Source organism: Sapajus apella, unplaced genomic scaffold (genome assembly GCF_009761245.1).
Source record: "Sapajus apella isolate SASKATOON/1434 unplaced genomic scaffold, GSC_monkey_1.0 scaffold30, whole genome shotgun sequence".
Taxonomy (NCBI): Eukaryota; Metazoa; Chordata; class Mammalia; order Primates; family Cebidae; genus Sapajus; species Sapajus apella.
This window is the reverse complement of record NW_022436970.1, coordinates 6,354,711-6,372,714: the sequence shown is the minus strand read 5'-3', so window position 1 is coordinate 6,372,714 and position 18,004 is coordinate 6,354,711.

Genomic DNA, 18,004 nt, shown 5'->3' with positions numbered 1-18,004 from the left:
TTTTCTAAAGAAGACATACAAATGGTAAACAGATATATTAAAAATGCTCAATAGCATTAATCATCAGGTAAATGCAAATCAAAACTACACTGAGATATCATCTTAGCCAAATTAGAATGGCTATTACTAAAAAGGCAAAAAACTTAACAGATACTGGCAAGGATAAAGGGAAAAGTAAACTTTTATACGCCATTATGGGAATTCAAATTAGTACAGCTTATATGGAAAACAGTATGGAGAATTCTCAAAAAAACTAAAAATAGAATTACCTTAAGGTCCTGCAATCCCACTGCTGGATATATATCCAAAGGAAAGGAAATTGGTATATTCAAGGGATACCTGCACTTCCACGTTTATTGCATTACTATTCACAATAGCAAAGATATGGGCTCAACCTAAGTGTCCATCAATGGATGAATGAATAAGGAAAATGTGAATTAATAAATAAAACGAATAAAGAAATGAGTAAAGAAAATGAATATATACATAATGAAATATACTTTGGCCTCAAAAACAAGAAATTATATCATTTGCAGAAACATGGATGGAGATGAAGGTTATGTTAAGTGAAGTAAGCCAGGCCCAGGAAGACAAATATTGCATGTTCTCACCCTTATGTGGGCGCTAGAGAAGGTGATTTCATGCAGGTAGAGAGTAGAATAATAAACATCACAGCCTGGGAAGAATGTGTGGGTACATGTGAAGGGAGGGAAGAGAAGTTGGTTAATAGGTACAAACAGAATTATATAGAAGGAATAAGTTTTAATGATCAATAGCAAAGTAGGGTGACTAGTTAACAATAATGTATTGTATATCTCAAAGCAGCCATAAAAGAAGATTGGAATGTTTCTAACACATTTCTAACTCAAGGTGATTCAATCATTACACATTGTATGCATGTAGCAAAATATCACATACAGCCTATCTATATATACAAATATTATGTATCAATAAAATTTTAAATTTAAAAGATGTCATTTTTGACTTAATATTTAAATTTTTAACATTGAGTTTTATAATTATTTTTAACTTTTATTTTTTATCACTACTGTTTCTATTATAATTATTTCTTTACTTTTTTTCTTTTAAATTCTGAATTTAAGTTCTTTCTTGATGTTGCCTGGGACCTCTTGAATTTGTGAACGACAGCATGTCCAAACTCAGACAGACCTTAATGAGCGAATCTAATAATGAAAAGAGGGGATGTCTTACAGCGTCCTCTTCTGACAGGCTCCTGCATGCCCTGACTTCCCAATCCTAACACATTTCAGTTTCTCCTTCTTTAGACCAGCAGAATTGCTTTCAGCATCTCATTGTCATCACGGAAATGTAAATATTCTGGTGCAGCAGAACTTATTAAATATGGCCTCAGTATTAAAATCCAAACTGAGTCATTTCACAGTCATGTAAGAATCCCTTTTATATGTAATATTCATGGTTTATATCTTTGTATTTTTACTTCTTTGATACTTGCCCCAGGAAAGAAGATGGGAACGCTCTCTGATTTCATGAAAACTGTGAAATTCAGAGCAGTGGTGTGCCTTGACCCAAGGTTTGCAGCTAATGAATTGAAGACCGAGGCTTAGAATCTAGATAATCTGCCTGTAGTACAGTGTACTCTGTGCTATGCTGATAACTGGATTTTGGAAAAATCAGAACTAGCCCTAGGGTTTCATGGCTCCATACTTAGGATCCTCTTTATTACACAAAATACATTATCTTAATCTCTTTTATGTTATACGTCATTCACACAAAAAAATAATAATCTGTTGTTCAGCCATAAAAATAAATTCTTTACTAAAAAGGATAGTTTCTTTAAATAAAATATTGTTCAGTTTTTCTCAGTCAAGTTCCCAGATGGATTTGTATCCACATATTGGCGGCAAAGTTTATCCAACTCAGTTTGAGTTTTGGATTCAAAAGATAACATATGTTTCATATAGTATAGGAGTGATTATATGCCTTACATGTAGCATTAGAAATGTTTCATGAGAAGAACATGTGGTAGGTGTATGAAAAGGAAGTAGCCATTTTTTCTCCCCTGAGCCCTGTGACTCAAGAAAAAGTTTATGTTTATTCTTGTTATTTTCTTTAGATAATTTTGACATCAAAAAATATTTAACATCAATAAATATTTATTGAAAAAATGTAGTGACAGGAAAAAAGATATATTACTTAAAATTCAGAGAAGTAAAAAACGTATAATCTAAAGTGATGCTAAGAAATAAATTTTTTTCCACTAGACTCACTGGTTCATAGTCATATGTCATAATAATACATTTGTATTTCAATGCAAGTGTTATAATAATATGACAACATATTTGTATTTCCTTTTATACTTTTGTGAACAAGTTCACACAACTTGTGATGGTTATTCCTAACTGGGGGAGTGGTACAGAAGTAAGACACCAATAATTTATCCAGTATTATATTCATATTAAAACAGAAAGAAAATCACATTTTACTTATTTTTTTCCTTGTGTGAAAATTGTAGAAGAACTTTACCTATGTCCCTGCTTTTTAAAATATTTTATTTTCCTTTTTTATAAAACTATTTGCCTCTTATTGTCTAGTAAATATTGTTTATAGAAACCATCCACTTGGATAAAATAGACCAAGTAGTTTTAAAACCAAAAAACTGATTTTGTGATACAATGAGAAGTGTACAGAATAGAAAATGAGTTATTTATTCTGAGATTTCCAACTTTTATTTATAACTGTGTATAAAATTTAATTATAATAAAGTTTAATCACATAAATTTATGCTTTACATGAATAGAAATGACTTTCTTTTTCCTTAACTGTCAATGAATTATGTATTTGACAACAGCAATTGCTCTCTGGTTATGAGAATACAAGTCAGCTTAGAACTGCAGGTTTCCGACATGCATAATTAAGGAAAGAAATGTCAAAACAATATACTGAAACATGTTTCACAAACAATAGTTTGAATGGATTTAACTGCATTTCTAAAATATCCTTTACTTAGAACTTTTTTCTGAAATATATTAATTTTTTTCCCTTTATTGTTATATTTCTTAGTCATCTGGGGTGGGACCTCCTTTGAGGTTGAGTTTTTTTCTACATGGAGAGAAAAATGCCCTTATGCAAGTTACAAAGAAATTAGTCATAAACTTCAGAGGGCATAGAGATTACAGAGTAAAAAAATAATAATAATTATGAACTCTGGGTCAACATCCAATCTAAAACTTTTTCAAATATTTGTTTTGACACTTTTCTTGAAATTTATTTGCTTGTATAGCAAGTTCCAAAGCATGTTCATTTTTACCTTATTAAAAATGATTTTTCTCCTCAATATGTTTTGTTTTCAAGTACAAATATTTAACAGATTATTTTTAAGGCAACAGTACTTCCAATGAGCAGATTCTTGAGTTCATCAATCGTGTTTATTCTTTCTGTTAAGCAACCGTCAGCCTACAAAAGTTTTTAAATACTTTTCTTCGAGTTCATTGTGGTTATAGAATTGTCAAGAAACCACAACACAAATCACGGAAAAGTAATTTATAATGACAAGAATATAGTGATTTTGCCTCTCCTAATGCTGAGGCAATCACATCAATTCTACCTGCTCCCAATGGCAAAGCTATGAACATAGATCTTCCTTGGCTCCACTGCTACCAAAATACAGTATTATTTGACTATAGCTGCTGTCTATCACAGGGTTTTCAAATTTATCTGATGATAGGAACAAGCTGGGGCATTTACTAAATATGCAGATTGTCAGTCATGAAATATCAACTTTTTCATGGAAACTCTGATTTAATATATTTATTTGGGCCCTCAAAATCTGTAGATTTAATAAGCATTCATAATGAATCTTTGGAAGGCAGTTTAGAAACACTTTATCTGAATGCCTAAGACATGACTTAATTTGGCACTCTACAGTTACATGAAGAAAATCTTTGCTTTGAGTTCATTTGACATCCCATAAATTTTACTTTTTATGATAATTTTGTCTACTGATTCTTCATTAATTATTGCATACTAATATGAATAATGGAAAATAAGATTGAACTGAGAGTTAGAAGCTCATGGTTTAGCCTTTTTGTGGCCTCTAGTAATTTTTTTCCCAGTAATTCTTTTGTATGTAATTACTAACTATCTCTGACTCAGTTTTCTCATCTGTAAAATGAGAATGTTTGGCTACATGGCTACTAAATCCTTTCTAGTTCTAATACTAACCTATAACTAATTTTATTAATTTTTATTATGGTCGAATCTAGAACTCATGTTAGCAAAAATTTAATAAGAACACAGACATTGGACACAAAAGGTTTTACTATTAAATGCTAATGGAAAAATATATAATATTTAATTATGGTCTTGTCACACTGACCCTTAAAAGCAAATGTACAACTAGAGATCTGCTAGATTATGCAGAGGCGTCTAAGGCAGATGATCTGAGGAACTCCAAGCCGCCCTTAGTAGCTGCTAATAGCTACCAGTTTGGTCAGGGTGATTTTGTCATTTATTTCTAAAGATGAAATAATATAAAGAAAGCCTATTAAATAGACATTTCAGATCAGTTTACCTTGTTTTCACATAGAATGAATTTCAAGGATATAGGACAATTATACATCTGTGTGCATGTATGTGTATAAAATTCTTTGTTTGTGATATGTAGTAGCTTTAAGGCCACAAACTATTATAATTCATATGCAAGAATCTGTATGTGCAAATCCACACAGGCATCAATGTAGGTGTTTGTGTACTAAGATATTATCATTGGTAGATAGACGTTTGGAACATGTAACTCTATTTGCATAGTTCTCCATAATTTCAGTTGTCACACTTTGAGTAAATCAAATAGAACTGTGATTTATATATAAACATTTTACAACTGACTTTATTTACTTTTTTATTTAAGACGGAATCTAGCCCCACTGCTTTGCTCATGGCAGCCTTGACCTCCTAAGGTCCAGTGATTCTCCCACCTCAGCCTCCTGAGTACCTGGGACTACAGGCACATGTCAAAATGCCCAGCTAATCTCCTGGTATTTTTTGTAGAGATGGAGTTTTACCACGTTACACAGACTCATTCAGCCTCCCAAATTGCTGGAATTAGACACACGAGCCACCATGCCCAGCTTGAATTAATATATTTTTGAAGTTTTTTCTTCACATTTTAAACTCTTCTAAAAACTCCTCTGGTGAGTTGGGATGGAGGCAGTGGATTAACCTCTTCTAGAGTGTTCTATTTCAAGAGGTCTGAAGAAATACCCAGACATTCCTAGTTAATCTACCATTATCCATTGGAGTTAAATTAACTAAATATGAAAGATATATTACTAACAAATATTTCCTTTCCACTTCTTTGCATTTTCCTTCATGTTGTGTTCATTTTTTGGATCCCTTGTTGTTTGTTAAGACCCTCTTCGTCTTGAATGGTTTAATTGTATTATCTCTAAGTTGCGCTTCTTACTCCAAAGTGTTTGAACGCAGGTGTCTCAAGTTCCAGTCTATCTGTCTCAGGAGTCAGTGGGGTTTTTTTCCTACCATTTTCCAGTGTTAAAGATTAGAAACATGGTGGCAATCCTAATCAATTTATTTTGTGAATAACTTATTCCTTTTTCATGTTCCTGTTTTCTTTGTATTCCAAGATTTCACCACAAAATTTCTCATATAATATGCTAAAACTCAGTGAGTCCTTGTCATCTGCCAGCAGTTCAGGAAAGTATGTTTTTAGTAACAATGTTGGTTTCATTATTCCTCCTCTTTTTTTTTTCCTCTCTGGGATTTCTAGTTTTCACCGGTGTTTTAGTTATCTATTGTTGTGTAACAGTTCCATAAAATTAGCACACACTAATAAATGTGTGCTAATAAATGTATAATTCTTTAAGCTGCTAATTTTATCTGGGAAATAAATCAAAGCAAAGCTTAGCTAGATCCTGTGCTCCAGGGTCTCATAAGCCTGCAATTAAAACACTGACCACGACTGCAGTTTTATGAGAGACTTAACTGGGGAAGGACTTACTTTCAAGATCAGTAGGCTTTTTTCCTACCATCATCCAATATTAAAGATTAGAAACATGGTGGCAATATTAATCATTTTATTTTGTAAATAACCTATTCCTTTCCATGGAGATTTTTCATGTCCCTGCTTTGTATTTCAAGATTTCACCACAAAATTTGTCACAGAATTTACTAAAACTCAAGGAGTCCTTTTCATCTGCTAAACTCAACAACGCAGTTAAGGAAAATATTTTTTTTAGTAACAATGTTATTTTCATTATTCCTCCTCTTTGTTTACCCCCCCCCCGGGTGATTTCTATTTTTCGTAGATGTTTTGGTTATCTATTGTTATAAAACCAATTAAGTGGTTTTGGGCAATGTTCTGAATGGATTTTCAGACCGAAATCTTCTTCAGCTATTTGCTATATGGATTTAGCTATATGGCTTCTCACAATAGGATAGCTTATTTTTGGAAGCCAGCAATGGATAAGAGTCTTTTAGTAAGACAGGCTATAGTCTTAACATTATCACATATATATAATCACATACATCCTTTCCCCTTTGCTGCATTCTATTGCTTGGAAGCAAGTCACATGTCCCACTCATATTCAAGGTGATAGACTTACAAAAAGACATGAATGGTGGTAGTGACCATAGAGCCTGTCTCTCACAGTATGTTAGGTCTCCTGAATCTATTCTTCAAGGCTCTGATCTTTTCCAGCATAAGTTTTATATATTTGAATCTTTGTTTTATACTAGAAACATCTCTACTATTTGGAGTCCATGCAGGCCAAGACAAACATTTCACCAATGTATATGTAATTATCTCATTTAATCCTCATGTAATCATTTCTATTAGGTACAATTTTTATCTTCATTTTACAGATAAAGAAATTAAGATGCAGATGCGCATAACTTAGATAAGTAGAAATTTTCATATAAAATCAAGGAAAAAACAAGGATGAATTCTATTGCCATTAATATTTAGCATTTTACTCACATTTGACAAGCTAAAAAGCAAATGAAATTACATATCTGGTACAAATATTAAGAATGTGATATAAATTATCATTTTTATATGTAAGTTATTATCTATATAGAAAATTCAAGAAAATCAATTGAATCATTTTTAAGATAGTTTACGAAAGGGAAATTGTACAATTAAGCCTCAATAGTACTTGTTTATATACTAGCAAAAAGTGCAAAATATAGAGATACAGTACAAGCAAAAAGTACATAAAATGTCTAGAATTTAATTTAAACAGAGATGCTCAGGACGCATATAAAGCATATTACATTTTACTGCAGGCATAAAAACATCCACCTAAGTGGAAAACAGAAGAATTTTTTCTTAAGAGAAAACTTGGCGCAACAAAAATTTTCTGCAGAGTTGCTTAAAAATTATGATTCAAACTAATATGCCCAATAGTATTGCTCTTGGAACTTGACAAAGCTATTTTAAAGATCATTGGGAAGAATCGACTTTATCACAAAATTTGATGGATAAGGACAAAAAATTATACTAACCCACAAGTCTACTGAAGCCAAAAAATACTTTTCTGGCACAAAGTCATTCAACAGCCCTAGACAGAAAAGAAATATAGTAGCATATTGGCTCATAATGTAGCATGCATTTTTGTGCAGAGGCTGCAACCTCTGGGATAAATAGTATTCCAGTCACAGACACAGTAAGATGATTATTCTGAAAGCATAAGGACCAGGACAAGGGTGAAGCAAAAGTGAAGTCAAGGGGTAACTTTTAAAAAGGAATCCTCTCAGTGTAGTCCAAGAGCCAATTATGTATGTGCATGACCCTGAGAGTGACTATCCTTAAATTTAGCACCCAAAATGCCTCTTACCTAAACCTAGTCCATGGTTGAAGCCCACTCTCTTTAAAGCAATTTTTTTAGACTACCATACATAGTCTAACAGATTTCATCAATTGACACCTATACTCAAAATCCCTGGCCATTAGATCTTTGCCATACCTTAATACTCAATAAATTCTATATATTTTTGCTCCTCACTTGGCCATTTCCCTGGAACACTTTTTCACTGTGCCTTGACATATACATCTCCATTATCAGCAAACTCCCCAAACATCCTCAGCCTTTCTGAGATTATTCCCTATACTTGTCTTACTTGAATCTAAAATTAGTTTCAACCTAAAATTTGGTCATCATAAACTTGTACCTCAAGATCAATTAATAAGATTTGTTTTATTTATTTTCTTTATTTTGCCAGATAAATCACTACAACTCATAAAACAGGTAATTCTCTAAAACTGCCTTACACGAAATCCTGCTCAATTTATCACCATCCACTCTGTTGTTGTCATCCTCCATCCTCATGTTTACACCCCCGATCCTTTTAAGAAGTGACTGGTGGCTCAAAATTTTTCTGTGCGTCCCAAGTTCTGTCATTACCTTAAGTATACCCACACAATAGCCTACTTCTTAGTACTTTATTTTTCTCATCTCTAATGATCTTCTCTGTTCTTTCTCCTTACCCTTTAATGACAACATAGCCTGACCAAATTGTTTTACACAATTGCTCCACATCCAATATCACTAATCCAAACACCCCAGATTCTGAGCACACTTATTCTAGCTGCTTCATCAGCTATATATTCTGACTACTCTTTAACAGCAAGGCACTATTCCACTGATTCCCTTACTTTCACTGTTTATTAGCCCTTTGCTTTCTCCTATCTGTGAAGCCCTGTGACTTATCATATATTGAAGCAACATCCCTTGCAACCTTCTTCATTTCAATTATTTTTATACGTCAAAACTCCATTCATTGATGACAGATATCCCACATATGCAAATGAGAAGTGGAGCAACATTTAAAGTAGTTATACATGAAAGCTTTCGTAAATATAATATGTAAAAAAAATTTATATTAGGAACTGAGCCAAGTTTGAAGTTCTATTTTCGTAACCCCAAATAGATCCTCAAACTTGGCTCAGTTCCTAATATGTTTACTATTCAATGTGTACTCCGTTGACTTACAACTCCTATTTTAACTCAGCATCCCTGATAATGGTTTGGCTGTGTCCCCACATAAATCTCATCTTGAATTTCCATGAGTTGTGGGAGGGACTCAGTGAGAGATAACTGAATCATGGCAGCAATTCTTTCTGTGCTGTTCTCGTGATAGTGAATAAGTCTCACAAGATATGATGACCTTAAAAATGAGAGTTTTCCTGCACAGGTAAAAACCTGCCACCATCCATGCAAGATGTGACTTGCTCCTCCTTGCCTTCCATCATGATTGTGAGGTCTCCCCAGCCATGTGGAACTGTAAGCTCATTAAACTTCTTTCTTTTGTAAAATGCCCAGTCTCAGATATGTCTTTAACAGTAGCATGAAAATGGACTAATGCAGTAAATTGGTACCATGTAGAGGAGCACTGCTGTAACATATCCAAAAATGTGGAAGCATCTTTCGAACTGGGTAGCAGGCAGAGGTTGGAAGTTTGGAGGCCTCAAAAGAAGACAGAAAAATGTGGGAAAGTTTGGAATATCTGAGAGATTTGTCGAATGACTTTGAAAATGCTGATAATGATATGGACAATGAAACCCAGGCTGAGGTCATCTCAGATAGAGATAAGGAAGTTGTTGAGAACTGGAGCAAAAGTGATATGTTTTAACAAGGAGACTAGAAGCATTTGCCCCTGCCCTAGAGGTTTGCAGAACATTGAACTTGAGAGAAATGATTTAGAGTATCTGGCAGAAGAAATTTCTAAGCAGCAAAACATTCAAGGGGTGACTTGGGTGCTGTTAAAGCCATTCAGTTTTAAAAGGGAAACAGAGCATAAAAGTTTAGAAAATTTGCAGTCTGAAAATGCAATAGAAAAGCAAAGCCCATTTTTTTTTTTGAGGCGAAATTAAAGCCAGCTACAGAAATATGCATAAGTAATGAGGAGCCGAATGTCAATTCCCAAGACAGTGGCGAAAACATCTCCATGGCATGTCAGAGGTCATCACAGCAGCTCCTCACATCACAGGCCTGGAGGCCTAGAAGGAATAAGTGGTTTCATGGACTGGACTCAGGGTCCTCATGCTGTATGCAGCTTAGGAACTTGGTTCCCTACATCCCAGCTATTCCAGCCATGACTAAATGGGACCAAGGTGCATCTTGCTGTTACTTCAGAGGGTGGGAGCCCCAACTCTTAACAGCTTCCACGTGGTGTTGAGCCTGCAGATGCACAGAAGAATTGAAATTTGGGAACCTCTGCCTAGATTTCAGATGATGTATGAAAACGCCTGGATGCCCAGGCAGAAGTTTGATGCAGAGGTGGGACCCTCATAAGAACATCTGCCAGGGTAATGTAGAAGGGAAATGTGGGATCAGGTCCCACCCCAACAGAGTCCCTAATGGGGCACTTACTAGTGGAGATGTGAGAAGAGGGCCACGATCCCCCAGATCCCAGAATGGTAGATCCACTGACAGCTTACACTGTGCCTGGAAAAGCCACAGACACTCAATGGTGGACCATGAAAGCAGCCAGGAGGAGGGCTATACACTGCCAAAGCCATAGGGGCAGAGCTGCACAAGGCCATGGGACCCCACCTCTTGCATTAGCGTGACCTGAATGTGAGAGAGGATTAAAAAGAGATCATTTTGGAGCTTTAAGATCTGACTGCCCTGCTGGATTTCGTACTTGCATGGGGCCTATCCCCTTTGTTTTGGACAATTTCTCTAATTTGAAATGGCTATATTTACTCAATCCCTGTACTCTCATTGTATCTAGAAAGTAACTAACTTGCTTTTGATTTTACAGGCTCATGGGTGGAAGGGACTTGACTTGTCTCAGAGGAGATTTTGGACTGTGGACTTTTTAGTTAATGCTGAAATGAGTTAAGACTTTGGGGGGCTGTTAGGAAGGCATGATCAGCTTGGAAATGGGATGATATGAGATTTTGGAGGGGTCAGGACAGAATGATATGGTTTGACTGTCTCCACAAAGATCTCTTCTTGAATTCCCACATGCTGTGGGAGGAACCCATTGGGAGGTAACTGAATCATGGTGGCATGTCTTTCCTATGTTATTATCATGATAGTGAATAAATCACACGAGATCTGATGGTTTTAAAAAAGTTTCTGAGCCAGCGGCAGTGCCTCATTCCTGCAATCCCAGTACTCTGGGAGGCCGAGGCAGGCAGATCACCTGAGGTCAGGAGTTCAAGATCAGCCTGGCCAACTTTTTGAAACCCATCTCTACTAAAAATACAAAGATTAGCCAGGTCTGGTGGTGCATGCCTGTAGTCTCAGCTACTCAGGAGGCTGAGGCTGGAGAACTGCTTGAATCCAGATTGTAGAGGTTGCAATGAGCAGAGATCATGCCTCTGCATTTCAGCCTGGGTGACAGAGCAAGACTCCATGTCGAAAAAAAAAAAGGGGAGTTTCTCTGTACAAGCTTTTTGTCTGCCGCCATCCACGTAAGATGTGACTTTCCTCCTTACCTTCCATCATGAATATGAGGTCTCCCTAGCCATGTGGAACTGTAAGTCCATTAAACCTCTTTCTTTGGTAAATTGTCCAGTCTTAGATATATCTTTATCAGCAGCATGAAAATGAACTAATACAATCTCTTTCTACTCCACTGAGAACAGAGGAGACAAAGGGTGGAATCTTACTTAGCTTCCCAAATCTACCTGTAAATCTACATAAATCCTAATATATCCCATTTTGCTTTCTTGTTATATCAAAAAGGGGCTTTTCCTCCAAATTGGATCTTATCCCTGTGCAAATATTCTAAATCCTATGCCTTCTGATCTTCTTAGGAGCTTTATATTAAATATAAGTGTTACTTTTTGGGTATTCAACTACTCTTTCTCAATTAAATAATTTTCAGAAAATTTTAAAAGTATGCAAGTCTTTTCAAAGTAATAGCTTTTGAAAGTAATGTACACACTTTATTAAAGTATAACTGACATACTTTGAAAGAGAAGATAACTTCTAGTAGCATATTTGCATGCATTTTTAGTAAGCAAAATTAATATAATTTAAATAATATCCGATTTCTGTATTATGACCAATTTAGGAGGGAAATGAAAAATAAAAACATTTTAAAAGACAGATGACTAAAATGAGTAGTATTTGAAATATTCTAAAAGCACCTAATCTTAAAAACTTAGAAATTTTCAACTAAGACTTTTAGAACCATATCTCACCCCAATTACCAACAGACACACTTGCACATGCCACTTCTTGCTATGGGTCCAAGATAAACTTTCCTTTTTTTGTTCCCAGTGCTATTTTCTGAATTTAAAACTGTTACTTAATATGCACTGCTATTGATGTGCATGTTTGTGCTTGTAGTTGATAAAGGTTTTTGACACATAATTACAAATGAGTATTTGAAGTTCAAAAGTTCTCTAGAGCCTACTAGTCAGTTTCAAAAGTGCACCTGAAGGATGAGGGCCTGAGCATGGTATAACTGATTATGCAACGCTTCTGCTTCCCACTACTAGCTCCATCTTCTTCTTCATTATCCGCTTGATTCAATCTGCTTTGCCAGGACATATGAAACTTACTGGAATTGGAGAGACGGGGACCAGTTTGGGTTATTAAGTAGGATGAAGGCAGAGCTCAGTTACTTGCTTTCCTACGTGAGATATGTACTATTGCATGTAAAGATAAAATCTTCCAGGATTATAGGTCATCTTGATCTGAAATAATTTCTTAAGCCAAAATAGTATACATATCTTTAATTAATTATTCTAATGATTTCAGGGCAAACATAAGCCCAAAATCATAACCATTGGCTATGGAATACTAAGACAAGCAAAAGCAATTTATTCATACTTACAGATAAACTAAGCAGTCTCATACACATAAAAGAAATAAATTTTGAGTTAAATAATGTACTAGTTAATGTGTTTACCTTTGATATATTTAAAAATAGTTGTGTTAATTTCACTCAGGATTTTTATCATATATTATATGGCACATACATGAATATACACTCTTAAGCCATAAAATATTTTTGAAAAATTTTCTAGTTGCCTTAGATAGAGTTAAAATTTGATATATTGCATAATAATGTATTGTCAGCAAAATTAAAGTTTTAATTAACTTTCACAATTATTGAAGATAACTAAAAATACCCTGTATCTATCTCCTAGCAGATAAAGAATAAGAAGGGAGAGATTATGTATTTATCTGTCTTTCAACTAAATATCTTACAAAGATTCTTTTAACTGATCTGTGAATTTCTGGGAAAAGCCACTAATTTTCTGAGTCATAGGTATCTGGTATTCTGCAGAATGTGACTTCAGATGTATTCACAGTGTGAACACTAGTCATCTTCAAATTATAGCGGCATTATTTTTGTGCTCCAAAAATAGACCTGCCTGGAAAAATCTGTATCCACTTTCTCAACTCTTGAGTAGAATTGCAGTCATAATAAACTTATGACTATGAATAAAATACTTGGAAAAGTATAATACTGGGCTTACTATCTGTATTTTTAAATAATTTCTATTTCTTTGAAAACTTTTTTCTTTCAGTTTGTACCATAAAAAATTCAAAATTATACTAATATAACATAGATTTTTAAAAAAGTTATACACTGAATATTATAACTATATACTGCTATTTAAATAGAGTATTTTGCCTACATATAAAAATAGAATGCAGTTGACCTATTATATCACACATATATATCAATGATAGGCATTTAAAATGTCTACCTTGAGTTTCAAGATAGCAGATAAGTATGAGTATTATAACCTGACAGCATAAAGAAGCTAAATTTATGTAATTCCTTTGCCCTCCAACCTGGGAATACTTAGAAAATGTCTCAGAACAATAAAAAAGAACTTGAATGATCTTTGAAGAAATGTGCAATTGATGTAACATACAATTGTAACTTATAAAACCATCTTTACATCCTTAGTATTTAGTGATCTGAAAGTGATATTCCAACCCAAGGCAAACTGGGAAGTAAATTTCTACTACAGTTAACAACGCCCAGCATTATCTCAGAGATATCAAAATGCTATCTCTCATTCATTTTATGTCTACAAAAAATCTTTTCCACTGCCAAACCAAAGCCAAGAGAGAATTTTCACATTCTCCTTTGTTCCTTTACAAAATAAACAAATAAATAAAAAGGAAAAGAAAAATGTCTCATACAAATAAAGCTACTTTTGTGAAATAGAGAAGGAAACAGTAGACATTTTACATAGAAAAAAAATCAGCTCAGTCCAGGAAGAAAGATAAGGAAAGTTATTCCTTTTCTAAATGACTCTTCATGCAAATTCAGATCATCCATTCTGGAGAAATTATCAATTACTGAACTGAAATATCAGAAAATTTTAAATTAGAAAACTGTTTTTTACATTAAACCGTTGGTAACTGTGGTGACTAATTATTGATGAATTAGCCTCAATAAAAAGGATTTAAGGCTGGCTTTTCTAAAATACCCAAATCTGCACTGCCTGTCCCTGGTAATGTTAGGAAAGTAGAGTTTACAGGCACTTCTGAGGTTTCAGTTGATCTGCTGGAGGGTTCAAGTGGACTGAAACACAACAGCCTCAGGAATTGATAGTTATTTTCAAATAATTAGCTATAAATCACAGGTATTTGATAGATAGGAAGATTAGCAAGGAGATAAGGCATATGAAAAATTAAAATTAAAATTCACACAGTATCTCTCAAATTAAATTTGAAACATCCCAGGAGAAATAATATATTCACACCTGATCCTTTCCTGGGTACTACTTTACTCTGGCTGCTTCATAAACTGGTAAATTTATCAATAAACAGCCTTGTCATTTTTCTTGAGTTTTCCTCTCAGCATTTTCAAGTGACTAAAAGTTAAATGCAAATCATCTTCATAGTCACAAGTTACTGGTAATTTTTCAAAAAATAAATGAAGTCACCCTTTCTTCATTATTCCAAAAGTACCTTATACAAGGGTCGATAAACTTTATTTTTATAAAGGGCTAGATAATAAGCATTTTAGGCTTCAAGGACCATAGCACATCTGTCATAAGTATTCTACATATAAATGTAGCATGACAAAAGCTATAGATAATACACTAAGTATGGGAAGAACTGTGTGTCAATAAAATTTTATTTATGAACATTGAAATGTTACTTTTATATCAGTTTCACTTACCATAAACTATTATTCGTCTTTTGAATTCTTTCAAACAACTAAAATATGAAAACCATTATTGCCTCTGAGCACATGGGCTATAAAACAAAAAACAAAACATGAAGCTGGCTCACATTCCAAAAGGAAATAATGTGTGGACCCATAACTCATTATATTTTCCTTCTATGATATTTATTATAGTGTTACACACATATTTACATAATTGTGTCTTCCATAGACTGTGAGTTTCTTGAGAGAAGGGATTTTTTTCCTTAGCATATTTATGTCTCCAGAACTTGGTACAGTGACTGGCAGACAATAAGCCCTTGATAAATTTATGGTAAATGTATGTAAAATATTAAAGCTATTCTACATCAAGCACTTTACATTTTCTGTAACACCATGTTCAAACAAATTTGTTGACAACATTCAAATTCTGAGTTCTAACAAATCTGATGATAGACATACATACTCTATGCACATCATTGGATTCTGGCTATATTAAAAAATCAAAACAAAATTAGTTTGATGATAACCTAAAATATATTTTAGTTATTGTTCAGGAGTAAATTCTAGAAGAAGCAACATAGAAAATGTAATTGTTGAGGGTTAAGGTTGAATAAAGGTGGTATTTAATATTTAACACATTTAACATATTTAACACATAAGTGTTTGCTAGATTTTCTACCAAAATTTTTTATCTACCATGTTGGTATAATCAACATGATTCCTTACTGCTGCCTCAAATAAAATTAGACTATTCACATTAGAAATAAAGGTATTGTAACAATACCTCAATAGACCAAAATCAATCTCAAAGAGCCAGTTATAACTATTTTCAGAACCTCTTCATTTCATCTATGAGCCACTAGATTCAATATGAGCTACTCAAATTATTGAAGGCTGACAGTATGACAAGGATTAGTCGTTTAAAAGAATTACTTTCCAGTAAACAGAAAAATTAAAGGAAAGGCCTTTGTTGTGGGAGGAATTGTGTGCCCTCCAAAAAAGACATGTTGGAGTCCCAACCTACATTTCCTGTTTATGTGACTGAGATGGTTTTGGATGTTTATCCCCTTCAAATCTCATGTTGAAATGTGTCCTCCACTGTTGGAGGTGGGGCCTAGTGGGATGTTTTAAATCATGGGGAGGATCCTTCATGAATAGCTTAGTGCCATACCCTTGGTAATGACTGAGTTCTCACTCTGAGTTCACATGAGATCTGGCTGTTAAAGAGACTGTGGCACCTTTTCCTCTCTCTCTTGTTCCCTCTCTTGCCATGTGATATACTGCTCGCCTTCACTGTCTGCCACGATTGGAAGCTGCCTGAGGCTATCACCAGAAGCAGATGCTGGCACCACATTTCCTGTACAGCCCGCAGAACTGTGAACCAAAATAAATATTTTTTCTTTATAAATTAGTCAGCTTCAGGTGTTTCTTTACAACACAAGAACAAACAGAATACTGATACTTAGGAGTGGAGTGTTGCTAGAAATGTAACTGTCATGATGATAAGCACCACAAGGCCTCCCTTGAAGCAGACACTGGCACCAGAATTTCTATATACTCTGCAGATCCATGAGCAAAATAAGTTGTCTCTAGGAGTGGAGTGTTGTGAGAAAATAACAGTCTCTCAGACCACAGCGCAATCAAATTAGAACTCAACATTAAGAAACTCACTCAAAACCACAAGACTACATGGAAAGTGAACAACTTGCTCCTGAATGACTCCTGAGTAAATAATGAAATTAAGGCAGAAATCAGGAAGTTTTCTAAAACTAATGAGAACAAAGAGACAATATACCAGAATCCCTAGGATGCAGTTAAAGTAGTGTTAAGAGGGAAATTTATAACACTAAAAGCAAGAAAGATCAAAAAGCTAGAAAGATCTCAAAGCAACATCAAAAAGCTAGAAAGATCTCAAATCAATATCCTAACATCACAACTATAAGAGCTAAAGAACCAAGAGCAAACAAGCCCCAAAGCTAGCAGAAGGCAAGAAAAAAACAAGATCAGAGAGAGAGAGAGAGACACTAAAAAATCAACTTTTTAAAATTTTATCTTCAAAAATGTCAACAAATCCAGCAACTGATTTTTTCGAAAAAATAGAAGAAAATAGAACACTAGCTAGACTAACAAATCAAAAAGAGAGAAGAACCAAATAGACACAATCAAAAATGATAAGGGGGATATCACTAGTTACCCCAGAGAAATACACATGACCATCAGAGAATACTATAATAAATGCCTCTATGCACATAAACTAGAAAATCTAGAAGAAATGCATAAATTCCTAGACACATACACCTGCCCAAGACTGAACCAGAAAGAAATTAAATCCCTGAATAGAACAATAACAAGTTCTGAAATTGAGGCAATAGTAAATAGACTACCAACCAAAAAAAAAAAAATCCCAGGACCAGACAGATTTACAGCTGAATTCTATAAATTCAGAGGTATAAAGAGCTGGTACCATTTTTATTGAAATTATTCCAAACAATTGGAAAGGAGGTACTTTTCCCTAACTCATCGTATGAAGCCAGCATCATTCTGATACTAGAACCTGGCAGAGATACAACGAAAAAAAAAAAAAGAAAGAAAGAAAACTTCAGACCAATATTCTTGAGGAACACTGATGCAAAAATTCTCAATAAAATACTGGCAAACCAAATTCAGCAGCACATCAAAAAGTTTATCCATCATTATCAAGCATTCTTCAGCCCTGGGATGCAAAGCTGGTTCAACATACACAAATCAACAAATATAATTCATCATATACATGGAACTAAAGACAAAAGCCACATGATTATCTCAATACATGCAGAAAAGGCCTTTGATAAAATTCATCGCTTCATGTTAAAAACTTACAATAAACTAGTTATTGAATAAACAATTAGCTATAAACTAGATATTGAAG